Here is a 10513-nt window from a genome sequence, read left to right on the forward strand (position 1 = left end):
CAGAGTGACAGGCAAACAGCTCCACAGAGGTTGTTTAATTTTTCAATTCCATGATTCAAACTAGTTTGGCTTATAGTAACTAACACATAGGGGTACATGGAACACATTAATGTACTAACAAACTCTCAAAAATGTTTTTAAAGCATTTTTACATGACTCCTGTGTGGTATAGAGAACACAAAACAGGATGAGATGGAGTAAAGTCTTTGCCAGTATGACACAGGGAGGACAGGTACAATTTCTGCTTGGTTTTAGCATGCTTAAACAATATAGCCATCCCTTACTTATGCTGGCAATGTCTTCGGTCATTGTGGAGCAAGTATTCTGTAACATGGAGGCTGCAATCCACGATGTCTGTGGTGCTGACACATCTCTAGCTACTAAGCCATCAGACCCTCTGGTTTGAGAAAAGACTTGCTACCAGTATTTGAATAATTAAAGGAGAAAAATGAACATGATTCTGTATCTAGAGAGAAAAGGAAGATTAACATAAGTTGAATCTCCTGTAACCAGTATGAAGACCAAAACACAAGCGATATCAGCACATAGGTATGACTTACTGAGAGCTGATTAGGTATATCTGAATAAGAGATATAAAATGGGGGGTGGGTGTTGTTTATACTTCATGTGTTATTTATGCCCATGACTTCTAATTACTTAACTAGTTCTCTTTCTTCTCATGTTCATTTTAGTACCCACCAACCATAGGAAGATGTCTACAGCTAAATATCTGCCAATTATTATGGTCTTTTGCTTAATATTCTATTGTTCCACTGACAGCTCAGTTTTTAATATACCATTTTATACTATCCTGTACATCATCATTTTCCTGCCTCCCTTTGGGGCTTGGCTGTAATAGTTCTTATTTATTTCCACAAGATAACATATATGCAAAAGACCTTGTAGTCTTGATGCTCCCACCACCCTCACCTCTTTGTTTTTGTAAACCTTTTGTGCCTGTTTTTAAAATTACAGTATAAGAAGTGTGACCACAGCATGTGTGCAGACATGTACCAGGGTCAATACATAGCTTGTTGTGTGGTTCACTTCCCAATCCATAAGCACACGAGATATTCCTTTCCAGCTCACCAGCATTATACTGCAGTTTTTTCTTGTGGCCCGTAGAACTTTTTTTCAGCTAATAAAGTTGAAAACAGATCAGAAATGAAATAAAGGGGCAGCTGCAACAGAGAAAACTTCCTTGCCATTCCAGTAGGTGAGGCAGGAGTTTAACACCTTGTATAGTCACTGATTGTCTGACAGCATCTATTCAGCACCTGAGCCTGAAAGAACTGAAGAGAGCGTTTAGTCTGGGCTGTGGTATCACAGTCCAATTAGTTGCATCAAGTTCTATTTCTTAATAAATACATGTTTTACAGTTCTTTTATTTTATTTTTAGGACAATCTGTAACAGTATAAGCTGGAGGTGGCTACAATTGCATTACTGTCTCTGAAACAGAAAGGGTATCTTTGGGATCAGTAGTTCTCAAACTCTCAGCACTGTATTTCTATAAATCTATTTTGTCTGTGATTTTTTTAAAAAGGGCTCTTCGGATGCAATTTCCTTAGGTCCACTGGTTGACAGATAGAAAAATACATATTTTTTTTATCTTCAGATTTTAATAACAATGAAAAAGTGTACAAGCTTCATGGTCAAGACAGGACAGTGGGTACAAAAAAATTTGTTATCTTAAGGCAAAATTTACTGTCAGGGAAAATGGAACATTCCTTCTGAACTCACGAACTGGTAGTGCATGTGCAGGTTGGTTGTAGATGGTTGCTACAATAAGGCTTCTTTCATACAGGTGTGTTTATGCCCCAGGCTTGCTGGCCACAGTCCATTCCATTTACAGAAGCTGAATTAAACAATAACTACCGCATTGCAAAAAGAAGAAGGAAAAAAAAAAAAAAAAAAGGTGAGCGTCAAAGGAGATGCCTGAGAGCTTTGTTAGGGCCAAGAAAAACCCTGTTGCAGTTGTCAGAGCTTGTTGATGTTGCAGAGAACGGCACTTTTTTTTTTTCTGCTGGATTTTGTGGTTCTGCCTTAGGAAAGAAAGTAAAATAGAACGGAAGAACAAAGTCCTACTCTATAAATCAGCAGCTGCTCCTTGCCAGATCAAAGGAGTGACATTTTTGCTCCTGGACTACTTGTCCACTTTAGGTGCTTGACAGACAGCTAACAGCTGGCCTGTTACATAGTATAGGAGAGTTGGGCTACATCTTCTTCAGAGAAGATGACAAGCTAATCAGAGATATCCATAGCACAGGACATGTGAGTGCACCTTGATCTCTTCAAACATACCCAGTACATAATTGCTAAACACCTTTATGTATTTTTGGCAGGTTGCTACTTAGGTAGTTTCCACTGAAAAGCAGAATTAATACCTTGATCTAATTTGATCAGGGAAGTTAAACAGATGCTAAATTTGTTGACAACTCTCCTTTTCAGGTTAATTTAGAGTTGGCTAAAAAACTCAGTATGAAACAGTTAAAAAGATGTGTATGTTACTTCAATGCTTCAACGTGATATTGTAAAACTACACAATTCTTTTTGAAAAAGTTGGCTAAAATGAGAGACCTCAACTCCCATGTAAGAAGCTGAATAAGCTAATTATGTTTTCAAGACTGCTGGACTGTCATCAGTTTTAAAAATCTTGTCCTATGAGTTTAATATAATAAACTAACACATCTTTAAATGCATGAGTTACTTAAGATTTTATAGCAGGTTTGTTATCCACCTTTAACATGGACGTCTAAGTGCCAGCAAGTCAAAGCACATGCCAAATTAGCTAAAATTGTATTTAGCATCTCCACAAGATGTATGTATACAAACCTGGAATTTTAATGTCAGTAGTAAAAATTTCAAAGTGATTCAGTTTCTAGTTGATTCCCATCTGCAATAAATCAAGTACAGGATGAGGTTACATACTACAGCTTATGTCTATTGACTTTGCATTTTATCTGTAAGATATGAATAGCTAAGGAAGTATGTCTGTTTGTCTCCTCCCTTCCTTTCAAGTATCTTTAAAAGATCATTTTTACGGTGCATGATAAATAGCCATATATGAATAATCTGATGGCACACTGGAAGAGTAACAGGCATTGCTTGGGAAATGAGGGCCTGCCAGACTGCTGCATGGCTGTAGGTGTGGCTTCACTCACAGAGTGGCCCTTGTTTACCAGCCAGAAATCTAAGGGGCATAAAAAAGGATACTCTTCCACCAAAGTTGAGCTTTTCTGAAAGCTTGTAAGGAAAAGTGTGCCTATCCTTTTGCATGTGCAGGTGTGGCATGGTTCTTCACTACCCTCACCTACCAAACTCACTTCCCACCTCTCACGGCCTACGTACTGTCCAGGGCCATGCAATCCCCCTGGCCTCACGCACTTGCACCAACTGAAAACAGAGCACTGCCACCTTGCCCTTGGGGCAGAGGGGAGGCTGCCATGCCCCATGGCAGAGGCACCACCACTAGTGGCCGTGGTGCCCCAGCCCACCCTTGAAGCAGTGCTCCGGCCACACAGTGCTGAGGTGGTGGCAAGGCTGTGGGGTGTTGGCAGGTCTGATGTCTCTCACGGTGGCGGGGAGCACCAGGGAGCCCTATAGCTGCACCCCACTGTGAGTCTGCATGGCAAGGCGGTGCATCCCTGCCAGGGCACCTTTGGGCAGCAATGAGTGTTGCCCTGCACAGTCCTTGGAGCACGTGTGAGCATGGCTGCCCAGGGTGTGTGATCTGGTGTGAAACGCACCAGAGCCTTGGCAGAAGCCAAGTCATTTTCCTGTGATCTGAAAAGGTAACCCAGTAACTAAGAGTCATGTGTTTAAAGAAACATATTTTCTCTGAGGTAAATAGCTGTCCCCGTTGCCAATTCTCATGATTTTATCACAAGGCTCAAGTTATTTCATGTTAACTCAAGGCCCCAACTTCAGGAGACAGCAGTTATGTGAGAATCTTTCCAAGTAAGTTTCTAGATTTTGTGACTGAGGAGAGCAATTTAAAAATGTGATACAATGACTCAAAAACCTGGAATGTAAATACTAAGAAGAATGCTGTTTAAATTTCAATTTTTTAAGACAGTCTCACAGGTACAGGATGGGCAAATCTATGGTTTTCAGAAATTGGCAACTCCTGGTGGCATAACGTATTTTTAGAAGATCCAACATAAACATACAAGATGTGGCAGAGGTCTATGGGGCTGTTAGTGCCTGCCTTGAGCTGTTAGGCACCCAGCTTAGATGCTCGCTGTCATCTAGAGCCTTCCCTCCACCAACTGTGGATGCTGACTTAGGTCTTCTGAATCACACCTATGAGAGATGTGAGATACCAAAATTAGCTTAAGAAAGTCAGTTTAAACAGCCCACAAGCCCCCTTCTCTAACAAGGCTAACCAAAACGACGTGAAGTCTTGTCAGGGAATTAACCTGCCTGTCCCTCCCTCTTTCCTAGTCATGGAAGTGTCTCCATATCTCAGTATTTGGGGTGTAAGGAAGCTTTCTTTAGATGGCTCATTTCCAGGTGACTAACAGCTTTTTTTACTTTTCTGTAAGGAACGCTGCAAATAAGTGTTGGTAACCAGGTGCAGCACAGATTCAGTGAAACATGAACAAGGGCTTTTTCAACCATTTTTGTACACACATGTACAAAAGGACACCTAAACCTATTTCTGTCAGTTTAGAATACATATCGGAGAGAACAGTTAAGTAAGATAACTAGATTGTACTTGCTCAGATAAAAGTTTGGATGACCAACAAAGATTGGTACAAAGGAGATGGAGTATATTGATAAAATGTTTCTGAAAATTAGTCTTTTATAATACATTCGTTCAGATGCTCTGAACTCAAGATTTCTAAAATAGTTCTTTCAGACCGGGGGGGGGAAAAAAAAAAAAAGTAAAAAAAAAAAAAAGTAATTTTCTAGGTTACTTAAGAAAACATTTTTTGTGACTTAAATATAATATTCCATTGCTTATTTTCCCTTCCAAATTAAGGCATTCTTGGGCAACAAGGGATCAATGTAGTATACTCTTGGGCTAAACACCAACATGTTCACAGTCCAAATACTGAGCTACCATTTTTGGCAAAGATTTCTCAGCAAAGGTGAAAACATTTGAATTATTTATTAGAATGAATTTTAGGCTCTTACTCAGCAGATTGAAGCAGGTGCTTAAACCCAATTTATTCATCAAGTTTAGCTCCCACTTACCTAGGCTTAATAAAATTTGAGCGTCTCATCTAGATTTGTAAGGTTTTTGAAAAATCTTGTTAGACTGTTCCTCTGGGTACCTAAAAGTTTTGTGCATAAATAATTTTAACCCTATATTATTGTTGTTACTGTTATTTATATTATTGCTATGACTAAGCCTGTGACAATATTCACTCAGTATTTGTATATTTTCAAGCGAATGAGCAGAAATGTCTTCGTGGGCTAAAATCTGAACTGAGGCAAAACTTTCCTCGTCATTAATCCTTTAAGAGAACTGACACTGAATTTATCTCACAAATTTGTTTCTCAGTTATTCACAGAGTTGAGAACCCATTTAATGCAGTGGCTGATTTGTTAAATAAATCCAGTATTTTAACACCTCATTTTCTGGGGTGGATATTTTAAGTGAAAATAGAGGACTGATATTTAAAAGTTTTGAGCTGTACTTGTTGGCCCATGTTGTTCCTCAGTTTCTCATAAGGAGCAGTCTACTCTTCTATAGGAGACTGATTCAGTTTTGTACCAGTTCATCTCACAGTAGACATGAGATCTATAGTCAAGTGATAGGAATTAGAACTCTCTGTTTGAGTTCAGGTTAGACTCCAACTTGGAGATGAATTGTAATTTCATAAGTTTTCATGCTATTCAATCTCCTGAAACAAGATTTTTGTGACCCTACATACTTAAAGTGATTTTTCCATGACAACCATAGAGTAAAGCTGGAGATATTTCTAATTCTGATTTCCAATCAGTACAGTCACTAACAGTTCATTTTAAAAATTACTCTTACTTAGATTCATGTACAGAGTAGTCTTTGTGTTTTGAAACTCACTCTATGTACAAAAAGACAGTAAAAACAATGACAAAATTATTTTTGAATGTGCCAGACACGAACGAGCAGACTAAGAGATCTCTATTTGCTGTTTGTTCTCTTTTGCACTTGCAGACATATTTCTCTGCAATTTTATCTGAATGTTACTTATTATAAATATTAAATGTATTATGTAAATGTGAGTTTAACATCATTTGATAGGACTTGAGATAAAATATGATAAATATATAAAGAAGACTAATTAAGGAACTTCCTATAAAATACAGAATACATGTTTATTTTGGACAAAGAAAACCGAGGCTCTATTTGAAGAGATGTAATTAAATGCATATATTTAGATTATATTGTCATGCTAATTAGCAATGGTAGAAACCAATTAGGACTAGGGCTACCGAATCACCAGACTACACTGCATATTCACTAGTGTACCTTTACTGCTCTACTGTTTTTTGCTGGATAAAAAATGAAATTACTTCTTTTGAAAGTCCATATTGTTGTGCATTTTGAGCCAAATTTTGTTGGCTGTGCTTTTGTAAATTGTCCCACTGAAGTTACCAGAACTACTTGTGCAAGAAAGACAGACTTTTGCTATAGAAAATATATATGGCTGCTTTAGGTAGCAATTAAAAAAAAAAAAAAAAAAAAGCACAAAACTTTCATTTCAAATGGCTATTGTTCGAATAAAGGGGGTTGGTAATCTGTCACTTGCAAAATGCTGGAAGTGAGATTTTCATTAAAAGTACTATGTCAATGACATGTATTTCTCAACATTACATACCTCATTTATCATTCTGGAATGAGGACCAAATACCACATGAATGTAGAGTTTGTGAAGGTATCGACTCAGCCCCAGAGGCTGATGACCCCTCTTTATCTACACAGCAGGTAAGGCACAAACAGTGGCAATGGGAACTCTCTCCGTACTCCCCTGCCAGTGTGCCTGACTGCTAATCTGGGGGAACAAAGGAAAGATAGCATATGGATAGCAGATTGTACTAAGCGCTGAAAGAGGACTGAGGAAATCTATGTTGGGAGTGTGGCTCTGCCAAAGATCTCTTGTATGACTTTGGCCTTGTCACTTAATCTCCGTCTGTCTCAGTTCCCCTTTGCAAACAGGGAGAAGGCGTCTCCTCTCCCCCAAGCTTTGCCTAGAAATCTGTTCAGACTGTGAGTTCTCTTGGACAGTGTGTTTGTGCAGCATGGGGTGAAGTACAACTGAGCTTCATTGGGTCCTCTAAACGCTGTTATCATCCAAATTATAGGAATTACTATTAACAGAAGAGTAACAAAGAAATCCATGTCTTGTTGATAGATTTTACTCATCTTTTCAGGCGATTCAATCTTTGGCCTCTGGGTGAAGGGTATGAACCAGGCAGGTAATTAGTGTCAGGAGCAGAGCTGTGAATTCTTCTTTTATAGGGTTCCGAGTAATGCTGGAAATAGTGGCACTGGCATTCTACTTTTTTTTTACCTATCTTTTAGTGCCTTTTGAAGGCGTTTGTGCCAAAATAACATCACAGTGTTTTTGCAATACACCAACTGAAGTGCTGTGCAGAAGGCTGTATTTTGCTTTACTTTGGCCCTAGAGATGACTCTCTGAAGGATTAAAAAAAAAAAAAAAAAAAAAAAAAAAAAAAAAAAAGTAAAGACTAGGGCTGGGATTGAGGGATTGTGGTTTCTATGTCTCTATTATGCACTGTGCATATTTATGGGGCAGTATAAAGGACACATAATAATCCACAAACACTGCATTCTGTGCCCTTGTCTACCAATTGTGCTGATGCGTTATGTGATGTAGTTACTGCTATGACTCTAGGATCCCGTTTTATCTTGACCTGAAATGTATGTCTGTTTGCACCTGCAATTTTGCAAATAAATAATTCCAAGTACAATTTTTCAGACATACCCACTGGTGGATATAATTGATGCCATTGCTGGCCAGGATTTTTCAGAGAAACCACAGGAATGGAATTTCAAAATGATCTGGATGCCTAATGCCCCTGTGCCCCTATATCTTTCCGAGAATACGACGGAGTATCTTCTCTTCAAAGTGGTGTTGGTCTAGAGGCCATCATTTGCACCTGCAGTTATTCACATGCACAACAGGAAAATGGAGATACAGTGAAATCATAAATCAAAGCAAAGTGCTTTTTTTTGTTGTTTGGAAAAAAGTGCTGGATGAATGTGATCATTTTTACTACCATTTTTCTCTGTAGCAAAATAAAGATTGGGGGACTCAATATTAGGGCTTTAATTCCCATTTCCAAAATAATTAGTGCAAAAATTTCCAAAAGAAATGTCTCTTTATAGACTTCACCCTGAAAAGCTGCCATTATTCGTATCAGGGGAACAGAACAAGGGAAGTAAATAGTTGGACAAGTTTTTTTCAATATCCCAGATTTTCAGTATTTCAATATCCAAAAGACTTATGCCATGGTGGTTGTCAAATGTGCAGGACCAGAGCAGAGTATCCAAATTTGCCCGCTCATGACCATAAAGCAGTTGCCAACTGAAACCTTTCAGGACATAGAATTTTCTTAATGTTCTGCCTTGTCGTACAAACCCATTGAAAAAACACTTCAGAGGGCACCCATTTCTTACTAATGTAAACTTTCTGAGGAGTATCCAAAGATATGACCTCTGGGTGAACCTTTAACCTTCCCCTTAATTATTTGTTTGAAGACAGTGTCGAGTTCTCCCGCTGAGAGCCAAGGCCCATAATGCTTAGCAGCCCTGTGACTGAGGGTGTGTTTGCAGGGAAGTGGAAAGGGACATAAATAAGGGGACTACCAGATGTAAATAATAAAAGTGGTTGGCGTTAAAATAAAATAAAATAAAATAAAATAAAATAAAATAAAATAAAATAAAATAAAATAAAATAAAATAAAATAAAATAAAATAAAATAAAATAAAATAAAATAAAATAAAATAAAAAACAATTTGGTTTCCGTGAAGAGTGGTCTGACTGAAGAAAACAGGTTAGTAAGATGAAAAGTGTGTGTGTGGGGAGGGGGAGGCAGTGTCTGTTGTCTGTGATTTTTTACAGACCTAAATAAGCATTCATTCCATTCTTTAAAACCTTGCCATCTGTATACACCATTAGAAGCTCATAGGAGAAGAGAAAACAGCCTTATCAGGCTTTCCTGTTAATCTCTATTGGCCTTAACTTTAGCTGATAAAAGGCACACTGGCTAGAGAAGGTTCAGGTCAGGCTCCATTTGGTCAGTGTAGTAACGTTACTGGAAAGCAGCTAAGCAAATTAAGTCCTATCAGAGACCTTTGTCTTTAAGGACGGAAACATGTCTAGAAATCACAATGCTAAGGTAAGAACTGCCTTCCCGCGCTGCAGTCAGAAGGGAATAAACAAGTACGTCGACTGTGTCTGAGTTTTTATTTTAATACCTGAAGTCATGACTAATTCTGAGGCAGGATGACATTTCTGACAACTGAATTATACTTTTCTTAAAGAATAAAGAACATCTTTAGGATGTAAACAGAGAGATGCAAAAGAGTGCTTTAGTGTTACTTGTAGCATTTATGCATCTGTCTAATGAAATTTCCACAACTGTGATTACGGGAGAGGCAAGCGAAGGTGTACCATCCTTCATTATCTGCGGCGGAATTTCGGCAGGGGGGCGGGAGGAGAGCACAACAAAAGGGCTTGTGGAGTTTATGCTATAGAAAGGCCAGCAATTTACTAAATGAGCAGATGAACTTAGTTTTCAGTTCCTGACTGAAAGACTTGGCTGGGCTTTGGATCGGGCCCAATGGCAATTATTGGAGGCTGTTTTGGATGATGGGCATGTTAGTATTTCTGAAGAGGATTAAACACTAGTATTCAACTTCATTAGCACTCCTTAAGGGTCACCAGCCTAAAGTCTGAACTGTGAAATAGCACACAAAACCTGCGCAAAAGCTCCGGAGTGTTCTCAAACACAAAGAAGGAGGACAAAAACAAGCGTGGCTTGTGAGTGATAGAAAATTGCCCTGTTTTGAAAGAAACGGTGCGAAAAAGTACTTTTGAAAATTATTTTGCTGAAATTAATTTGCCTTAGTTTGTGCCAATGTAGGTTGTTGTGCATTAAGATAACAAGAAATATGCAAGCACTTATTTTTGGATTACCAGTGAAATTAAATCCAGGCTCCGCAGCCAACTAACTGCCTTCCCCGGCATTCAAAAGCCTCAGCACCCAGCGCAGCTACGGGGCCTGATCTGAGAGAGGGAAGGGGGGTGCAGAAAAGTTATTTTGGGCCTAATATTAACCACATGTACCTGCGGCTCGCTGTTCCTAACGAGTTGAGAGGTGCCTGGGTTTACGGCCGGCGGGTGCCGTGCGCTGGGTGTCCCCAGTCGGCCGCAGAGGTCGCCCCCAGCTGGCACTGACCTCGCGGCGACCCCAGCCTTTACAGGCTCCAACTGCAGGAGTTGCAGAAGAGCAGAAGTCTTTCTGGGCCAGCACTTATTGCTGCTGTGCTGGTGA

At 39.1% G+C, this 10513-nt stretch overlaps 1 protein-coding gene across 7 annotated transcripts in view; it reads left to right on the forward strand.

The window, feature by feature from the left end:
- MEIS2 (Meis homeobox 2) overlaps positions 1-10513 on the forward strand; it is a 171265-nt gene that overhangs the window by 153587 nt on the left and 7165 nt on the right. The window lies entirely within an intron of this gene.

Source organism: Anas platyrhynchos, chromosome 5, assembly GCF_047663525.1.
Source record: "Anas platyrhynchos isolate ZD024472 breed Pekin duck chromosome 5, IASCAAS_PekinDuck_T2T, whole genome shotgun sequence".
Classification (NCBI taxonomy): domain Eukaryota; kingdom Metazoa; phylum Chordata; class Aves; order Anseriformes; family Anatidae; genus Anas; species Anas platyrhynchos.